The sequence below is a fragment of the Sapajus apella genome, unplaced genomic scaffold (genome assembly GCF_009761245.1).
Source record: "Sapajus apella isolate SASKATOON/1434 unplaced genomic scaffold, GSC_monkey_1.0 scaffold41, whole genome shotgun sequence".
Classification (NCBI taxonomy): Eukaryota; Metazoa; Chordata; class Mammalia; order Primates; family Cebidae; genus Sapajus; species Sapajus apella.
In genome coordinates this window covers 459,008-479,617 of record NW_022436981.1, presented here as the reverse complement: position 1 = coordinate 479,617, position 20,610 = coordinate 459,008, and the positions used below count along the sequence as shown (strand labels likewise).

At 43.2% G+C, this 20,610-nt stretch overlaps 1 protein-coding gene across 16 annotated transcripts in view; it reads left to right on the top strand.

Moving 5' to 3' along the window:
- The window catches only part of TRERF1 (transcriptional regulating factor 1), a 233,789-nt gene that overhangs the window by 92,621 nt on the left and 120,558 nt on the right, over nt 1–20,610 (top strand). The gene's annotated exons all lie outside the window — the stretch shown is intronic.

Genomic DNA, 20,610 nt, shown 5'->3' with positions numbered 1-20,610 from the left:
GGAAGACAGAGGGACTTGGCTGTCAGGATGGGAAACAGTAGCTGGAGAGGTGTCTCTGGTAGAGGAATGCAATCAACCTACAGCAGCTTGGCCGGGAAAGAGCCAAGAGAATAAATATCCTCATTGAACCCCTCAGATCTCCCATCTCCTGATGCTGGTGCCTTCCATTAGGCAACCTCGGTCAGCCAGAGGCAAGGGAGCTGAGTGGATGCTGTCCACAGAGGGTAGAGCTACGTGGAGGACGGAGGGTGGATCTGTGGAGCGAATGGGAATGATCTCAGAGAGTCAAGAGTTAAAGGTCACTTGAATTATAAGGATGTTTCTACTTTAGACCAAAAGAGGCTTTTATGTATGTTTAAGTGAAACTTTGCATTGTGAGGTCAGCTACGTAGATGTGCCGACTGTGAGGCAGCAGAGATCCCAGTCCTTTTCAGACTTGAAAAGACCCAGGGAAGTCAAGGGACTTGCCCAAGGCCACTCATTAATTCATGAAATTGTTTCTTGAAAGCCTGTTACAATTTCTCGGGAAAAACAACACAAAACATTTGAAACAGTTTAAAAAAAAAAAAACAGCATAAAGCAAAATCTGAGCAAGTGCCAGGAAGAGGCTGTGGATTCACACACATTGTAGTCTGTTTGGGCTGTTAAAACAGAATGCCGTAGATGGGGAGGCTTGTAACCACCACCAACATGTATTTCTCAGAGTTCTGGAGGCTGGAAGTCTGAGATGAGGCTGCCAGCATGGTCAGGTTCTGGTGAGGGCCTCTTTCATGTTGCAGACTGACAACTTCTTGTGACCTTACGTCGTGGAAGGGACGAGAGTCTCTGTCAGGCCTCCTGAATAAGGGCACTAATCCTATTCATGAGGACTTCACCCTCAAGAACTGATCACCTCCCAAAGGTTCCATCCATAATACTATCACTTTGGGGATTAGGATTCGAACACATGAATTTGGGAGGGACACAAACATTCAGGCCATAGAAGCTCTTGTTTCCCATTTATCAGTTTGGATTCTTTCAGACTGACTACCAAAAATCCTAAATCCGAATTCTAGAAAGCCTAACTTAGGGCTCCCATGGCACAAGGAAGTGATTAATCAGCTCATGTACCTGCAGTGTGCAGGGATAGGGTGGACTGCAGGGTGGGTGTGAACCAGCAGCTCAACCATCCAGTTGATTTTGTGTGTGTGTGTTTTTTTTAATCTCTCCGCTTACTCCTCCCTGGGTCAGTTCATCCTCAGGCTGGCTTCTGCACCAGACTGGCTTCTGCACCGGGCTGTGGGGAGGCTGGGGGTGTGTAGAGTTTTGGACAGTGTCAGGGGAGGAGAGACATACACCTTGGGAGCCCCAGTTGACATCCACCATACTGTACCACCCATAGAGGTAGAATGATACCTTTCTAATTTGGACCAGTCATTGGGGGTAATAGGGAGAGGAAACTCAATCTTAACACGTAAAAGTTTGAATCTTAAAGTGTTTTAGTGTGGTGTGGTATCAGGCAGAATCTTCCCAAACATATCCTGTTGGAAGCAGTTAGCATCTGTTTTTTAGTATGTCTTAAAATGTAGGACCTTCTAGTAGGTTAAATATACCTTCTGAAATCCCATTTAATTTCTAATTTGCTTATTCAACCTTTTAATAGCCAGAGTAAACACTGAACTCAAATTCTGGGTTGGTGAAGATTAAATTACAGTAATGAGGTTCCTCATTTATAACCTCATCTATAAAATGGAAATAAGAATAGCACCTACTTTATAGGTTTGCTGTAAGGATTAACTGAGGTGATCCAAGTTGAGTGCTTAACCCAGTGGCTAGCCCCATAAATGTTACCTTTATTAATGTCATATATCTCCAAATATTGTCACCTTTATGTTTTTATGTGCATGTTTAATCTAGGAAATTAACTCTCTTTGCAACAAATATATTATCTGCTGCTGATTAGTTCAGTTAGAGAGGAGGTAAATAAACGTATTAAAATATTTAGTGTTTATGGATTCTTTTTTTACTGAAGTGTTTGTGTGTGTGTGTGTGTGTGTGTTTTATAATTCATTTTGAGGAAAGTCTAAATAGAGAAAAGTTTAAGGAGCATACAATTAAATTAAAAATAGGTATAACCTCTGGAAAATAGAAAGTTTAAAATTTTATGGCAATACGTTCTTATATTTTTAGTTGAAAAAATGATGGCCTGTTATGACCTATCCCAGCTTATTTTTTTTTTTTTTTTTTTTTTTTTGAGATGAAGTCTCCCTTTTTCACCCAGGCTGGAGTGCAGTGGTACGATCTCAGCTTACTGCAACCTCCACCTCCAGATTCAAGCAATTCTCCTGCCTCAGCCTCCCGAGTAGCTGGGACTACAGGTGTGCGCCACCACACCCAGCTAACTTTTGTATTTTTAGTAGAGAAGGGGTTTCACCATGTTGGCTAGGATGGTCTCGATCTCTTGACCTTGTGATCTGCCAGCCTCGGCTTCCCAAAGTGTTGGGATTACAGGTGTGAGCCACCGCACCTGGCAATTTTTTCTCTTATTTTCAGTTTGAGGCTCCGGAGGGATGAGTGACCCTCCTTGCCTTTGGTTTTCTGAACCAACTGCACAGTGAGACTGTTCTGGGTGGGTGGATGGGTTTTAGGGTCACCTGGATTGAGTGAGATGGAGCAATACTGAGAAGCTTGTCTTGGACATTCACTTCAGTAGCATTTCAGCTGACAATATGGTGAATCATTCCCTAAAGCCTCTGGTGCCATAGGGCTGACCTCTCAGAACCCCAGGAGGGTCAAGTGTCTTGATTTGGGGTTCCCAGGTTAACGATAGGGGAGAGCACAGGTTGGCACAGGGCCTCCAAAAGCTTTACCACCCTTTTCAGAACCAGGAGGAGGAGGCCGTAGGGTGCAGCTGGAGAACGGTGTCCAGAGTGACCAGGAGCTTTGAAGACGACATTCTTTATCTCCACTCCCAAGGGTTGACTAAAGTTAGACTTTGGTTTTCTGTAGGTGGTTAGTTGCACTTGGGGTTTGCCACCATTTTGATACCCAGATGAGCACCGATTGACTCCAAATTCCTTGGCTTAGCTGTGTAAACTAGTGGTTCTCAAATGAAGATTGCCTGGGCCAAGAAAGCACTAAGAGAGAGAAAAAAAAAAAAAAGCTTTACGGCATTGGCCTAGGGCTCCCAGTCTTTTTTATCTTGCCAAGTTAGGACATTTTAAAAGCTCTAACGCGCATCACCAAGCTTTTATGAAAAAAACCATCTTAATGCCAAGTATTAGAAAAAGATCATCCAAGAACAACAACAACAAAAATCTTTAAATTGAAAACACTCAGCTTTAGGAATCATTTACTACATTGTTCTCATTTTTCTGACATCACCTGTGAAAACTACACCCAGGGAGGGTGGGCATTGGCCTACATTTGCCCTCCAGGTGTCAGGAGCTCACCTGGTGATGTGGAGTTAACTTCTGAATGTGTTAACTGTAGGGAAATAACACCCTACTTTTTGAAGCCTCACTTGGAGCCTAAGAGTTCTCTAGAGTCATGTCTTGATTGGATTTATAAGTTAAAGTTGGGGGAAAATAATTTTAATACAAGTTTTGATAAATCCAATTTAGTTTATAAAGAAGGAACCGTTTACCCTCCAGTCATTAACTTAGAATTGTTAGTTTAATTTTCCACCAGCAGGGAGAAAATCTTGCAATACCTAAATAGTTCGAATTAAAAAGTGTGTTGACAGTTTTCCCTTTTCTACCATTTAACCCTAAAAATGATCAGTGTCTTCAATTTGATCTGGCTTTCGGTTGTATGGTATGCCTCTGTGGGTGGGAAAGGGTGTGTGCGCCCCCCACTCCCATGCATATGCAGAAGACTTGGTTTGATCTCAGGAGCCCCAGAAAGGAATGAGGTGCTTGAGAGCAATGTTGCTGGTAAGTGCCGCTATTAATATTTGCAGCCGTCAGTTGCTGGTGTTAGTACTTGTAGTAAAAGTTGCATCTTAGAACTGCCAAAATAGTGTGACTTTTTAAGATGCCTTTTGGAATCATTAAAAATCCCCAAACATACACCCAACTACCCCTGCCATCCAGAAGCTTAACTAAACATTACTCATTCTGCTTTCGTTACACATCTGCCTGGCTTTGCCACAAACACACATTGCCTTCCAGCCAGGATTAAGCTTCTGTGTTAGGCCATGATTGGTGTGAAAGCACCTCCTCTGTCCTTGTTGACCAGGATGAAAAGAATGCTTGCTCACCCATGTGAGATTGTGACTGGAATCATGGAATCCTAGAGCCAAAGAAAGTTTCAAGGTCCTGCAGGACTATCTCCTAACACTCAGCACCTTGACCGGCAAAAGGTGTCCTAATCCTAACATTTCATGGTCTCCTGTGAACAAGGATGTGATCTCACATGTGGCTTTCTCAATAAAAGGACCATTCTGTGACACACTCACACCTACAATTACTGGCTGTTAACGACATTCTTGGGCAAAGTATCACCGTTTGAATCCTGCTAGTATCCTGATCTGTGCTCATACGGCACAGTTCTTGCACGTTCTAGCAGATGCTGAATCTTTTTTTTTTTTTTAAGATAGGGTCTCGTTCTGTCACCCAGGCTGGAGTGCAGTGGCACAATCTCGGCTCACTGCAATCTCTGCCTCCTGGGTTCAAGCGATTCTCCTGCCTCAGCCTCCTGGGTAGCTAGGATTATAGGTGCAAGACACCGTGCCTGGCTAATTTTTTGTATTTTTAGTAAATGCGGGGTCTCGCCATGTTGGTCAGGCTGGCCTCGAACTCCTGACCTTGTGATCCACCCGCCTTGGCCTCCCAAAGTGCTGGGATTACAGGCATGAGCCACCATGCTCAGCCGACACTGGATCTTAATTTGTTCAGACCCCTTGCCACTAGTTTCTTTCAAGGCATATCTCACTCCACAGCAGACATTGCCCTTTTTGACAGACATTGTCACAACATTCTTGTCTTGGTCAGCTCAGGCTGCCATAGCAAAATACCATAAAGTGGGTGGCTTAAACAATAGATACTTATTTTTCACAGCTCTGGAGGCTGGGAAGTCTAAGATCAAGGTGTCCAGCAAGGTAAGTTGTATTCTGAGGCCTCTTCTCTTGGTTTGTGGGTGAGAGCCATCTTGCTGTGTTCTTACTTGATCTCTTCCTTGTGCACTCAGAGACAGGAGTCTCAGATTCCTCTTCCTCTTCTTATAAGGTCGCTCATCCCATCATGGGAGCTCCACTCTCATCACCTTACCTAAACTTAATTCTCTCTCAAAGACCTCATCTCCTAATGGCATCCCATTGGGGTTTAGGGCTTCAACATAGGAAATTTGGGAGAAGATTCAGTCCAGAACAACTCTGAGTCTTTATTTGTGGTGCCCGTGAAGTGCCTGTAAGGTCACTGGTCCTGGGCCCTACAGTACAGAAAACCTTGGAGTGACAAGTGTTCATTGCTGTGGAAGAGGTGAAGCATCCTACGCTGGAGATGGCACAGTAGGATGGGAAGTTGAAAGAACTTTACCACAGAGTTGGAGGTGACCTGGGGCTAGACAGAGGATCTCCTTGTCTTTCCAGGTCATAGGTTTCCTAGTTCCAAATGTCAGTGGTAAAGTTGTGGTTGCCAAACTTGGTCAGGCTCAATGAAATTTGGATGGTTCAACACATCCACTATTCCATGACCACCTCCTATAACCTTCATGTCCCTCTTAAAAGGAGGCTCTTAGAACCAAAGCCTGGGAAAATGTGTTTCTTCTTAACGCTTTATCATCTTGGGCATTTACAACCTTTTCATGGGGGAAAGAATTATAATAGAGCTGTTCTATTTGAGATCCATATCTTACATGTCATTCTAAATGTATACTAACATGGTAATGTCCACATGGACACACACACACTCATACGCCCTGTGCCAGGTGGAGTATTTTAAGATATAAAAAGGCCTTTGAAAATCCTTTTAAACTCTCAAGGAACAGATAATTCCTGTGTTATATAAACTTTTCCGGGATTGAGAAAAAAGATGGAAAACTTCCAGATCCTTCTTTCAAGCAAGCATGACCCTGACTTCAAAACGGGCAAGTCCCCAAAGGGAGGCTCTATACCAGTCTCACTTAGGAATGTAAAAGTTTTAGATAAAATTCTAGCGAGTAGATTTCAACAACAGAGTATGTGAATATTCTACTATAACCAAATAGATTATATTCCTGACATGCAGGAATGGCTTCAAATACATATATTTTCCTATGGTTCACATAAGGTGTTTAAGTAAAAACATGTAATAACCTCATTAATTCCAAAAGTGTATTCAGCCAGTTTTTAGGTTTTTACATACCACTTTAAAAGGAATATGTAAAGTGACCAATCTTTAATATTATAAGGAAGATCAAGTTCATGCAGCCCACTGCCATTATACTTATTGGTGAAACACTAAAGGCATCACTGGTTACCTCTTCAAGTTTTAGTAAATGCAGAGAGTCATAAAATAGTAACTTGGAGAATACATATTGTAAAGAAAAATCATAAAGTTATTATTAACGACGGATTGCTTAGTTGTAGATGAAGAAGGCTTAAAGAGTTTAACTAAAAACCCTATTTCTAGATGATGAGATTGAAATTAAGGATGTGGATTCTTCTGAAATTAGTTCATGAGTCTAATGCCATTCCTCTGAAAGTCCCATCAGGATGTTTTAAATTTCAAAAGATGCTTCTAAGTCTGCTTGGAAAAATAAATAGATGAGAACATCAGGGGGAATTCTGAAAGTGGTTTTGTGGGAAGGGAGTTAGATCTATTGGATATTAAAATATATACTAGCTATACCAGATATTAAAATGCAATATAAAGCCTTTGTAATTAAAACACTGCAGTACTGTCATAAAAGGAGGAAGTAGATTAGTGAACTAGGATAGTTCAGAAATAGACCCTTGCATAAATAATTTAATAAATCATAAAGTAGTCATCGCAAATCAGCGGGGAAGGGAAGATTATCCAATAAATAATTCTGATGACTTGTTAGCAATTTGAGAAAAATCATTTTGGCTTCATCAAAATGAATTACAGATGGATTAAACAATTAAAGGGCAAAATGTAGAGGCATAGGAAATCTATAGAATTGAATATTGCTTAGAAACAAAAGAAAAGCATTCAAAAAGGAAAAGAATAGTCAATCAAACTACAAGAAAATGAACCGTTTCTTCATGTAAAATAAATAAATAAACAGGGAAACAACAGCCTGGGAAAGACTGACAGTAATATGACGGAATTAATCTTTATACTTAGAAGTGCTCAAATCACAAAGAAAAGTACTAAACCTTCTCAGAACACGTGAACAGATAACTAAATACAGCACTAAACAAATACATAGAAAATGTACAAATTCAGTAATAATAAGAAATATGCCCTCTCATGGCTCTGCAGGCTTCATCTGGACCTTTCCTCCCAAGCACTGACACAAACACCCTCCAAGGCAGCTGGATCCAAACCCTGATCCCACCCATGTCTAACAAAGGGCCTATGGCCACATGCCAGCTCTTACACCAAAACCCCTGAAAATCTTCATCCAAGCTGGTGATGGGTACATATATTCTAGCTACTTTTGTGTACGTTTGAAATTTTTCACAATAATTGAAGTAATACATTCCATTGTTGAAAACTTATAAAATATAGCAAATATATAATTCCACAGCTACCATCACCATTTTGATTAAAATCCTCTCATAATCTCTCCTTATGCATTTATAACATATGTTCATACACACACACACACACACACACACTTTTTAAGAACAATAAAGAAATACTACTTGAATTGCTTTATATCTTGCTTTTTTAACTTACGAGCATTTTTATGTTTTGTTCATTTAGACCTTCAGCATAACTTTAATGGCTGTATATTGTTTCAATACATGAATACACATACACATATATCCCATAATGTCTTTAACCAGCTTCTTACAGATAGATATCTGAGTTGTTTTTGTTTGTTTGTTTGTTTGTTTTTGAGATGGAGTTTCGCTCTTGTTGCCCAGGCTGGAGTGCAGTGGCGTGATCTCTGCTCACTGCAAACTCCACCTCCCCGGTTCAAATGATTCTCCTGCCTCAACCTCCTAAGTAGCTGGGATTACAGGCGCCCACCTGATGTGGTTTCACCATGTTGGCCTGGGTGATCTCAAACTCCTGACTTCAGGTGATCCACCTACCTCGACTTCTCAAAGTGCTGGGATTACAGGCATGAGCCACCATGCCCAGTCCTGAGTTGTTTGTTTAAAACTTCCTATTCAAACAACTCTGGTGCATACTTTGCATATTTTTTAATTATATAGAGATGGGGGTTTCCCCATGTTGGCCAGTCTGATCTCGAACTCCTGACCTCAGGTGATCCACCCACCTCAGCCTCCCAAAGTGCTGGGATTACAGGCATGAGCCACCGCACCCAGCTTTTGGTTTCTTATTTGTGTTTGTTGAGATGGAGTCTTGCTCTGTCGCCCAGGCTGAGGTGTAATGATGTGATAACAGCTCACTGCACCCTCAAGCTCCTGGGCTCAAGCCCAGCCTCCCGAGTAGCTAGGACTACAAAGTGATAAGTTTACAGGTGTGAGTTACTGCACCAGGTCTGGGAAAGCTAATGCATATTTTTTTCCTGTTGTCATGGCAAATTACCCATTGGAATTATGATACAATTTTAAACTCCTTTTTTCAGCGTATATGATTACGCATTTTGTCATAATCTTAACAACGTTGGATCCTATATTCACAATATTTTAAATGCATAAATCTGATAAGGAGATAAAGGCCATCTTATTTTCATTTGCATTCATTTGATTATTAGTGAGTTTGAAAATCTTTTTATATGTGTATGTCATTCACATTTCATATTTTCTGACCAAGTGGTTATGTCTTTTCCCCAGTTATTATATTTTTCTCTCACTTAATTGACTCACAAGGGCTCTTTCTTTACATATTAAATGATTCTAATCTTGGTTCATTTTTGGACAATCATTTGTCCAGAATTATTTAAATATATCTTGCTAAAGGTTGTACATTTAGATTTTTTTTCCTTTGAGCCCTCGATAATCTTCTACATTTTAATGTTTGTAGCCATATTCAATATTTTAAGATTTCACTATATAACACTGCTACCTAAAGCCTGCTTTTTTATTTCGGTAACTTTTTGCTTATCAAATAAGACACGTTTGTGGTCGAATCAAATACGTTTTTAAAATTTATCTATAATTTGACTAACGTACAATGCATCAGATAAAATTTGGTAGTTTTCCTTTCAGTGGTTTTTCTGTGTGTGCTTGTTAAGATAACAGTAGCTGAAGAAATCATTAAAATACCAAATTATGAGACTGGATGCAGTGGCTCACATCTGTAATTTGAGCACTTTGGGAGGTTGAGGCTGGAGGATGGCTTGAGCCCAAGAGTTTGAGACCACCCTGGGCAACATGGCGAAACCCCATCCCCATAAAAAATTAGCCAGGCGTGGGTGTGTGCCTGTGGTCCCAGCTACCCAGGAGGCTGAGGTGGGAGGATTACTTGAGCCTAGGAGGTTGAGGCTGCAGGGAGCTGTGATCATGCCACTGCACTCCAGCCTGGGTGACAGAGTTGGGACCCTGTCTTAAAAACAACAGGCCAGGCATAATGGCTCACACCTGTAGTCCCAGCACTTTGGGAGGCTGAGGCAGGTGGATTGCCTGAGCTCAGGAGTTCGAGACCAGCCTGGGCAACACAGTGAAACCCCGTCTCTACTAAAAAAATACAAAAAATTAGCCAGGCATGGTGGCATGCACCTATAGTCCCAACTACTCAGGAGGCTGAGGCAACAGCCTCCTGAGTTGCTTTAACCTGGGAGGCAGAGGTTGCAGTGAGCCAAGATCGTGCCACTGCACTCCAGCCTAGGCAACAGAGTGAGACTCCATCTCAAAAACAACAACAACAACAAACCCACACCAAATTATGGCTTAACATGATAGGGTTTATTTCTCACTGAGTCCAACATAGGAGTTTAGGATTGGTGGTCACTCCACCGGTGGAGCCCTCCCCTGAGTGATTCAGTGGCCCAGGCTCCTTCCATTGGCTGCTCTTCCATTTCCTAGGGTCTTGGAGTCCCCTGTATCCGTTTGGCAGATGGAGGAAGAGAGCATGAAAATGGTATCCTGTTATTCCTGTTTGCAAGCTTTGCTTACTAATGGGTTTGAACATGGTTCATGAGGCCATCAGTAGTAGTAGTAGTGTGTCTGGGTGTGGGTGTGTGATCAAGAAAATGGACTTGACAAGGAGGATTTGGGGCACAGGTCTAAGTCATCCATGGAGATAGTGAGGTCAGCTTCTCCATGCTCCTTCCCTTTCCACCTCCCGCAGCCTGGAAGTGCTCAAATCACTTTCCCTTCCATTGGTGGGTGGAGTTATATGGTACCACCTAGATACAAGGGGTGCTGGGGCATGTAGCCCCTGGCTGAGCAGCCGCTTCTTGCCAAAAATCCCACACTCTGGAAAGAGAAGCATAAATATTTGTTGGACATTTAGATGAATCTGCCACCAGATTCTGTATTTGTAATGCACATGATATATATAATGCATATGCTATAAATTTTTTTCTTCACAAAAGAGAGCTATCCTATTAATAGCTTTGAGTTTTAGCATAATTTTGTGAGCGTTTCCCTGTGTCTTTAAATCTTTTTCAAAAACATGAGATTTAAAGCCTACATATTATTCCTTGTATTGATGTATCATCTATTTAACTATTTTTCTATTATGGTACTGTTGGATTTTTCTAGATTTTTATTAGTATGAATATTGCTGCTGTAAATGTCTCTGCACATAAATCTTGTAGTAGTCCTCTGATTATTTCATCAGGGAAAATTCTTGGGAGTGAACTCAGTATTAAGGCTAGTGATCCATATCACCAGATGGCCCTTCAGAAATGTGGACTAATTTGCAGTCATCAGGAGCATCTGAGAGTTTCTATTTCACAGCATCCTTGACTGTCGTGAACATTATAGTTGTTTCAGTTTTTGCCAATTTGATAGTTGAAAATAGTATCGTGTTGTTTCAGTTTGCAAGCTTTGCTTACTAATGGCTTTGAACATTTTTCATGAGGCCATCAGTAATGTGTGTGTGTGTGTGTGTGTGTGTGTGTGTGTGTGTGAGAGAGAGAGAGAGAGAGAGAGGGAGGGAGGGAGGGAGGGAGAGAGAGAGGGAAAATTGCCTCTTTGGATCCTTTCTCATTTTATTTTGCAGTGTTCTATCTTTTAAAAAATCGTTTACAAGGGATTTGTATGCACTGTGTGTATTCACTTGTCATGTTGCAAGTGTTCTTATCCAACTTCTTATTTTCATGTTTTTGCTTCGTAACCTCATTTTCTTAGGTAAAACTCTGCAGTTGGAACCCCGATGTGTGGTATTATACCCACTAAGTCTACCCAGTTAGCAGTACTTCTGAGATTAAGAACATTTTAAAAAGCAAACCAGACTCTTTTTCCTGACCTGTCATATGGTTTGAATGTTCTTAATGTGAATTTTTGTTATCTGGGAGTGAGGGTGTTTAAACTCATCATCAAGAAAATGGACTTGACAAGAAGCATTTGGGGCACTGGTCTAAGTTATCCATGGAGATAGTGAGATCGGCTTCTCCATGCTCCTTCTCTTCCCTGGGAACTTCAGAGAGGCAGAGAGTCGGGCTGAGAGGTAGTATCTGGTGACTCTATGCTTTAATCAAGTGAGTAACAGCGGGGGGGCTCAGGGGCCCTCTGGCCATTTTTCATATTAGATCTTATAAAGAACACGTGTTGGAGCATCAGGGACACAAACTGTGACGCAGGGGAAGTTAAGTGTAATTTTAGCTCTGTCACTAAGTGCCCACGTGACCTGGAGCAAGTCACTTGTCCACTCTGGGCCCCGTTTACTCACCTGCAAAACGTGAGGGCTTGTGCTAGGTGGATATGCTCGGTTAGTGAATTCCAGAGCTGTGCAGTGGGCTTCTCAGTGAGGCCTCTTTTGCATTCACTGCCTGCACTGACCTGTGTCGGGTGGGTGGGCAAGGACCAGGGAGAATTCTAGTCCCTTTGGCCTCCCAAGTGATTTATGAAAGAAATCAATCTAGTATCTGTTCCAGATAGAATGTGATCTAAATATGATAGTCCACTAATAAGATTAGATGAATCTAATATGATTTTCCTCTAAAACACAAATACTGCACCACTTTTAATTGTAGTAGCCAAATTAAATTACTCATCCCAAATTAGATTTTCAGCAAACTTAATTTGAACATGAGCTCAGTACTGCAGGCCCTGAGTAATTTTTTAAGATATAAAATAAATCAGTGGGATATTAGTATTTTTCCTCTGGGCTCCTCAGTGGTTACCGTGAAAGGGAATAGGTAAACATCTGGAGAGAACAGGCAGAGGTAGAGTTGAGATAGACACTCTAATTCTTTGGCTTACCATTGAAGGGTTTCACCCCCTTCCATCCCTGTAACCCTCCCTGGTCTTAGAAGACAGGAAGCAAATAAAGGCAGACCCAGTAATCACTTTGGTTTTATTGCTTATGATTGTCTTTCTTCTTTTTGCTCCTTGAGTCATCTTTTTAACATCTTCATCCCCTTCAGGACACCAGGCAGGAAATAGTTCATTGGGTAGCTTACAGAGCCACAGGTTTAGTGAGGAGTTGGAAGGGCTTATAGCATGACTTTAACCATATTTTCATTCATTCCCTATTAGTTAGTGGATTACCTGAAAGCCAACCCAAACTGGTTTAAGCAAAAGAAGAAAATGTATTGGCCTATGCTGTTGAACAACCTAGGGGTAGATTCCGGCATCAGGTGAGGCTTTACCCAGGGCTCAGCTGAGATGCCCCAAACCCAGTTTTTCCAGTGGAAAACAAGAAGACAACTTCCTTGATGAGCCAACCAAAGGTCTGGAATTGAGTCTGGCTGCCCCTGACTGGGTTCCCTTTGGCTCCTGTGCTCTCCTGCACCAGTTACTGTCTGAGGGGATGGGACAAATTGAGAGATCCAGAAGACTCTTGGGAAAGTAGACAGGGCAGTTTGTGAAGCTGGGGAAGTAGTCACCTCCAGACCCTCACGGTGCATGATACAGAGCCTTCTGCTTTTCCAAGCACTTAGAGTTACACTGTCTCATTTGAATTATAAATGATCCTGAGAGATAGGTAGGACATGTTCATGGATGAGGAAGTCAAAGTGGGATCGACTTACCTGGGACCTTGCAGTGGTGGTGCTGGGATCAGACTCAGTATCTTGTGAGTCTTCCATTTCTTTTCATTGTATTCTATCTTCCTTCTAATTAATCTTTCCCATTGCCCCCTCCCTTCCATTCCTTTAGCACTATCGCAGTGTTCTTCATTAAACAGACAGTCAGTCAATTGTTGTTAACTTGTTATTGAGTGACCAGTGTACTATTAGACCAAAGGTGGCCTTTCTGCTCATACTTATTGAATATCATTATAGCAAAAACCAATGTGGTCGATTCCCAGTTGTTAATCTGTGGATTGTTCCTGGTAATTCAGTTTCTCTTTCTCTGAGTTATGGAGTGTTCTTCTAACAGAAGGAAGAAATTTGTTTAGCTCGAGGGTAGACATGTAAAGAAGAGCCAGGGAAGTATGTGTGTGCACGCGTATGTGTGTTTATACAGACATGTGCATTGACTTGCATTACAGAGTTAGGCATGTTTCAATTCCCCACCTTTATAGTGTGGACAGCTGAAGTTAGATTTTATGCCCATCATTCTAGTCTAATGTAACTCACATTTGTGAAGGTCATTATTGGCAAGGTTCCTGTTTACCCAAGCCGAAGATATGTGGATAGGTGTTTCATTTAAAATACTTTCCGCAATAACTATACATTCACCTTTCATTTTTGAGAAAAACCACAGATACTGGTGATGTTCTTCCTGCCTGGAAAATGCTCCCCGTTCGGTCTTACTTCTCAGGTTTTACCTCTGCTCCCTCTGGGAAGCTCTGCAGACTTTGTCCAGCTCTGTTGCTCCTTATGCTGAAGTTCTGTGTCCCCCAGTTAGCTCTTCACCATACCTGGTGGTCCACGAATTGGTTCGTTTGTGAGGGTTTTATCTGTTTGATCATTTGGTTAACTCTTTGGGGTCAGGGCTTGGTCTTACCACTTTTCTTTTGTTTTTAGTACTCAACAGCACATACTGCCATGCCAAGGAGAAGTGGTGATCAGTTGGTATTTGGCTTGGTGGCTGGGTAGGTCCTGAGGTCTCCCACATGACCAGCATTTACACATGCCTTTGCAGTTGTTCCATTACTTATCCACATTCTCGCAGTACGGTTCTCGACACATATTAAGGAAAAAGCAAATATGTGTTGAATAATTGAATGATTCTCACCTTCTCTGCACCCTCCCTGCACCCTCCCTGCTCGCACCTCCACTCCCTCTCCCCAGCAACAGAACCATAAATTCTTTGAAGTCATAGACTGTATCTTACTGTTCTTTGTGTTCTGAATCTTGCCTAACAAACTTTGTCTGCCACATAGTAAATGCTCAGTAAATCCTTGTTGAAAGAACAGATTATGTGGGTGGAGTAGTCTCTTAGAACCTGCCTTTGGGAGAGGTGGGTGGAAACTGAAACTCTCAAAGGGAAGAGATGGAGAATGAATGGGGATGGGTTCAAGAGCTGAGTGTGCCAACCCTTCCAGCTTCTTCTGATTTCCACATTTGTTATAGGTAAGGTGCTTCTTTCTCCAAGAGGGATACATGGGGTCCTCTCCCAACTGGGCAGCTGATAAGCTCATGTCTGTGAAACAGTGGAATAAAGGATAGTGGCTGTGATTCTAGTTTTATTTTAAGAACAACAATAAAGAATTTTATTCTACCCGAGCCCCTTTGGAAACCTGCATGGTTGAGATGAGAGGATACAAGCCAGGAGTACAGAAGGAAGGACACAGTAGTCACCTCCCTGGGTTGACCACTTCTTCCTTTCCATTGGCCACAGGGGTGCTAATGAGCAGCAACAATTCCACAAAGGAGGGGAGAAAGAGCACCCAGTTATCAGGCAACTTCTTGGCATCCCTGAAGATGGTATGGCTTGGTTGACAAACTCGTCCTGGTTTAAGTACTGAAAGTCCTGAGTTCTAGGATGGTTGGTCTCTTTAGATGCCACTTGCCCTCTTCCCGGCCCCCTGCAAAGCCGTCTTTTGAAATTCCTTTTCCCTTGGCCATGTCCTTGACTTGGCCTCTTTCCTCCTATTTCTGCCTTCACTGCGTCTTTCTGAGCCTTACTTGCATCCAGTGCTCTGAATTGCTCTGGATTGACCAGAGTTCTTGGAACTGGACACAGATGCATGTGCTTATCTTCCCCTCTGACTGTGGCTGGCTCCTGACATCAGCTGAGATGCGAAAGCTTCTGTCACAGAGAGTTAGAATTCATCTGCCTTCAGGCGGAGTCGGCCCTCTGTGCAGGAGACTGTTTGTACACACGTGGTGCTCAGTAAGTGGGCAACCGACTAATTGGGCAAAGCAGCACCCCCGCCTGGAAGGCAGGAGCAGCGGAATCAGCAGTAGCGGGGGTGGCTCTGCCCACGGTCCTGACGTGACAGGCACTGAAGTCCACCTCCTGCCCCCAGCCTCAGCACCCTGGCCTGCTGCTGGCTCAGCCAGCACATGAGCCCGCCCTCTTCCTCGCAGCCTTCTTGCCCACACTTACCTCATTTTTCTTAGAACTCTCATTACACATATAGTAAGTGCTGCACCGTTAAGGGAGTGCAATTGTTTTCTTCCTTGTTTCTTGAGTGTTAGTCCTTCTTTGAAGGCTGACTTTATCTTATGTTTGCCTTTCTTCCACCTCATAGCATTTGGCCATGTTGGGCCCAGAGTTGGCCCTCGCTGGATGCATATTGTTGATTAATGGCATCTTGATGATTTATGGGTGACAGGACATGTAAGTCACTGGGTTGGTTTCCTATGGGCACCTGTATACAGAATATGCTGTCAGCATGGAGGAGGAGGGTGGGAATCGAGACAGTGCCCCAAGCCGGGCCCAGGATCTTGGGTGGAATTCAGTTATCCTGACTCCCTGTTTAATACTGGCATGGGAGAATGAGGCTTTTTATGCAAAGTGGATTTTCAGCTGCAAAAGACTGCACTTTATGGATTAGTTTAGCTTTACATTTTCTGGAACATTCTAATATATAAAAACAATCCCAGAGGATTAAATAATTCTGAGACTGCTCTGGAGAAGCAGTGAAATAGCTTTTGAGTTTTAGAGTTTTCCATTTTTTAGAGGAGTTCTGAAGGAGGTGCTGCTGAGTCCTAGCCCCCTGTAAACCTCGTTCTGTTATTTCTCTCAGCATTGCCAGTCTGTGAGTGAAGAAACTGCACCAGCCCGCTGTTGGGAAGGTGGGTAAGCTGTCACTGGGCCTCACCTCCTGCTCAGGTCGTCTGTAACCAACGTATGCTTCGTGTGTGTGTGTGTGTGTGTGTGTGTGTGTGTGTGTGTGTACATGCACAAATGTGTTTGCTTTGAAGCGTAATCGCTTTACAAACTTACAGAAATAATACATGGTCTTTGTAAAACATTCAGAAAGAAGTTAAAATTGTCTTTGCTGGGCTGGGCGCGGTGGCTCAAGCCTGTAATCCCAGCACTTTGGGAGACCGAGGTGGGTGGATCACGAGGTCAAGAGATCGAGACCATCCTGGTCAATATGGTGAAACCCCATCTCTACTAAAAAAAAAAAATTACAAAAAAATCAGCTGGGCATAGTTGTGAGTGCCTGTAATCCCAGCTACTCAGGAGGCTGAGGCAGGAGAATTGCCTGAACCCAGGAGGCGGAGGTTGCAGTGAGCCTAGAGCGCGCCATTGCACTCCAGCCTGGGTAACAAGAGCGAAACTCCATCTCAAAAAAAAAAAAAAAAAAAAAAAAATTGTCTTTGCTCCTGCCTTTTAGAAAGAACCATAAGGAACGTTTTCAGGTGTAGCTTTCTAGACTTTTTTTGCTGTCCACTCACACATGCTCAGACACACAGTAATGCATTTACATGGATGAGATAATGATATATGGAATTTAGAGACAGGCCTGCCTTCTTTTGCCTAACAATATATTATGGACATTTTCTCCATGACAATAGAGGTTCACTTGCTCATTCATTCAGGAAATACTTACGGAGTGCCTACCATGTGTCCAGCACTGTCCTGGGTGCTGAAGATATAGCACTGAACAAAACAGAGAAGATTCCCTGGCCTCATGGAACCTATAATCTAGTTGGGCTAGACACGTGGTCACAAATAAATGCGCTATGTAGAAGGTTAGAAGGTGATAAGTGCTGTGGGAAAAAAATGAGACGAAGAAGGTGGGTGGGGGCACTTTGCAGTTTTCATCAAGGCGGTCAGGTGAAGTAGCAGCCTTTGAACAAGCATCTGGTGGGGGGCTGTGACATTTAGCAAGCAGCATGTCCTGTCAAGGTGGCTGCCTGGGTTGATCTGCAGTTGGGGCTGGAGGAGACATCCCATCAGAGCCTTAGTAGCACTGGGCAGGAACCGCCCAGAGGCCTTGTGGTAGAAAAGATGGCCCAGGCTGGAGCACTCCAGCATTTTCCTGTGTTAGTCATTAACAATAATGGTGACCACCATGTATATACCATATGACAGTTTCCAGGACAGCTTTTCTTTTTTTTGTTTTTTTGTTTTTGTTTTTGTTTTTGTTTTTGAGACAGAGTTTCGCTCTTGTTACCCAGGCTGGAGTGCAATGGCGCGATCTCGGCTGGCCGCAACCTCCGCCTCCTGGGTTCAGGCAATTCTCCTGCCTCAGCCTCCTGAGTAGCTGGGATTACAAGCACACACCACCATGCCCAGCTGATTTTTTGTATTTTTAGTAGAGACGGGGTTTCACCATGTTGACCAGGATGGTCTCGATCTCTTGACCTCGTGATCCACCCTCCTCGGCCTCCCAAAGTGCTGGGATTACAGGTTTGAGCCACCGCGCCCGGCCCAGGACAGCTTTTCACCTGTCCTCCTGGCCCTGTTGCTTACTAACTGCCCAGTTTTGGGTAAATAACTCATCTTCTCTGGGCCTCAGTTTCCTCATTTACAAAATAATGGGATTTTTGTACAGCTGAAATGAGTTAATGGGAGTGATATGCAGAGAGCAGTGCTGGGCAGCGCTCAGAAGGTTCAGCTGTTGCTATGACTGCCTTTCAGTTATTACCGGCACCCGACCTGCAAAGAGGACATTCTGCTCAGTTTAGAGATGAGGAAGCTGAGGCTTGGGGAGTTTAACAGCACTAGTTAACAAGTTCAGAACCGTAGTGGGGGGTGGAGCAGGGTCTCCAGTTGGGCCTTGAGACTCCAGGCAGCTCGGTCCGGGGGAGCACCTGCCTTTCTCCAGGTGAACGCAGCTCCTCCTGCTTCAGATGGGTTGCCCAGGAAGACTTGACCTTAAATTTCATTCAGTGCCTTCCTGCCTGCTCTGTCGGCCTAGGGCCACAGGACAGTTGGGGCAAGAATAAGGAAGGATATGGATGGAGCCTCCACAGGGAAGAACTGAGGCTCAGCAGCTCTGCTGGCATCCCCGCGTAGTCAGTTATGCATGCGGCAGTCCGTCTTCCTCCCCCTACTCTCTTAGCTTCTAGGTACCAGCTTGTAAAGATCCTGCTTAAGAGCTCAGAGAGTAACAAGACAATTCATTACTTTTCCTGTTCACATTTCTGACTTTGAGAAAAACCCCTGTTCTCATGTCTGTAGTAGATTATTGAAAAACAGCACTACCACAAACACACACAACCAAACCCCATAGTCGCTATCACTTGCCTTCTTCCAGAAGTTCTCCTGGCTGCAGCCTCACAGCTCACTCAGGCTTGTGCACATAGGCTCTGTCCTTAGGATAACACACTTCAAAGGGCCTGTGGGCCTGAAGAGGGTTGAGAGGACCAGGGTCTGGAGTTAGTTCTCCTCCAAGGTCAGCAGGCACCTCCTACAACCTCATAGAGCCATGCAACACCCAGTACATCTTTTGTTTAGTTCTCTGAAATGGATTGCAGAATGCATGTCACTGTGGAAACCATCTTATAAATGGTGGCTACATGGAGTTAAAACAGCACTGTTAGTTTTGTGTGGCAGGTACATTATCAGTTCAGAATGCTTTTGTGGGCTGACCTGGGAGTCTAACCATCATTTTAAATATGGTTTCTTGTGGCTACATGCTGTCAGCGTTTTAAAGAAATTACTTTTAAGCAAACCTTTAGAGTGAGTTGTTTGTAACTGGGAAGTTGGCAGTCTGTAATTTATATTACGTTTTCTTACATCTTGTGGGTTTCTCTTACCATCTTGTGGATTTTTTACCATCTTGTGGATTTCACCAGGAGGTGATTGGTGTGGGAGCCATGTCTGAGTACCAGGCCCCAGAGAGGCCTTGGATAGGTCATTATATTGGGCTGGCATGCCAACATTAAACCCAGTCATGTGAGTAACAGTTGGAGAAATTGGGCCTAGAAAAGAGAAGACTTGGCAGCAGTTTAGTAATTGTGCTTCATCACTCTAGGGACCACCATGTGGTTTCAAAAAAAAATAAATTGACAAGAGAGACTGTTAGTAATTCAAGGAAGGGTTTTACAGCCAACACTGTTGAAGACAGGAAGAACTACTTTATGAGATAGTGAGTTCCCCATCATTAGCGGTATGCAAGGAGAGCTGGCTAGCCACTTGTGGAGGACACTATAGGAGGGATTTAAGCACTGGATGGATGATTAGACTAGATTTTGACAATCTTTTCTAGCCTAGAGCTTCCGTGATTCTCGGGCATATATAGAAAATAGATTTAATTTCCCAGGCCTCCTATTCAGGGTGATTAATAATGGCTGCCTGGAACAGAGGTGAGAAGGATGCGGAACTCTTGGATCCACTAGCAATGTCTGCCATGAGTAGGAGCTGGGGTTGCAGGATATCCAGTATTTGGGTATCCCGCATCTCCTTTACAGTGGAGATTGTCCAGTGATGACCTTTGACCCAGGTCAAGCCAAAGTAGGGTGACCAGCCACCCTAGTTTTCCTGGGGCTGAGGGAGTTCCTGGGACATGGTCTTTCAACTTTAAAACCAAGACAATCCTGAAAACTAGGATAAACTGCCCTAAGAGGAAGGGACAATCATCAGCAACTGTGCATGTTGGTCTTCCATTTCTGCTCGTGACTATGAGCCCCTTTACCTCCTCGGAGCACTGGCTTGGGTCTCTGCTCTCAGTGGGAGCCCAGTAGACACATGCAGAATAAATGAGTTGGATGCAGTTCCTGGGAAATGGTTGCAGTATCCTTGCAATTAATTAATTTGTTTAATTAATTAAAATGATTTCACTAATTATATGTACAGGAGATTGCACTTTCATTAAGCTGAGCAGATGGCTCTACTAATAATTACCAAAGCCTGGGATTTCGGGAGGGGAATGTCTGTGTGTGACTTGATATTGAACGTTCATTATGCCATCCTTCTTACAAAGAAAGTTGAAACTCCTACCCCATCATATCCAACATGAACTGATGAAGAAATGTTTAGTGTTCTTATAGTAGAGCCAGTGGATTATGGTAACTTGCCCTTTGTGACTGGTGATTTCTTTTTTCATGAAACAACTAGCCAGTAAAGAATGTGGGCTCCATGGCTTT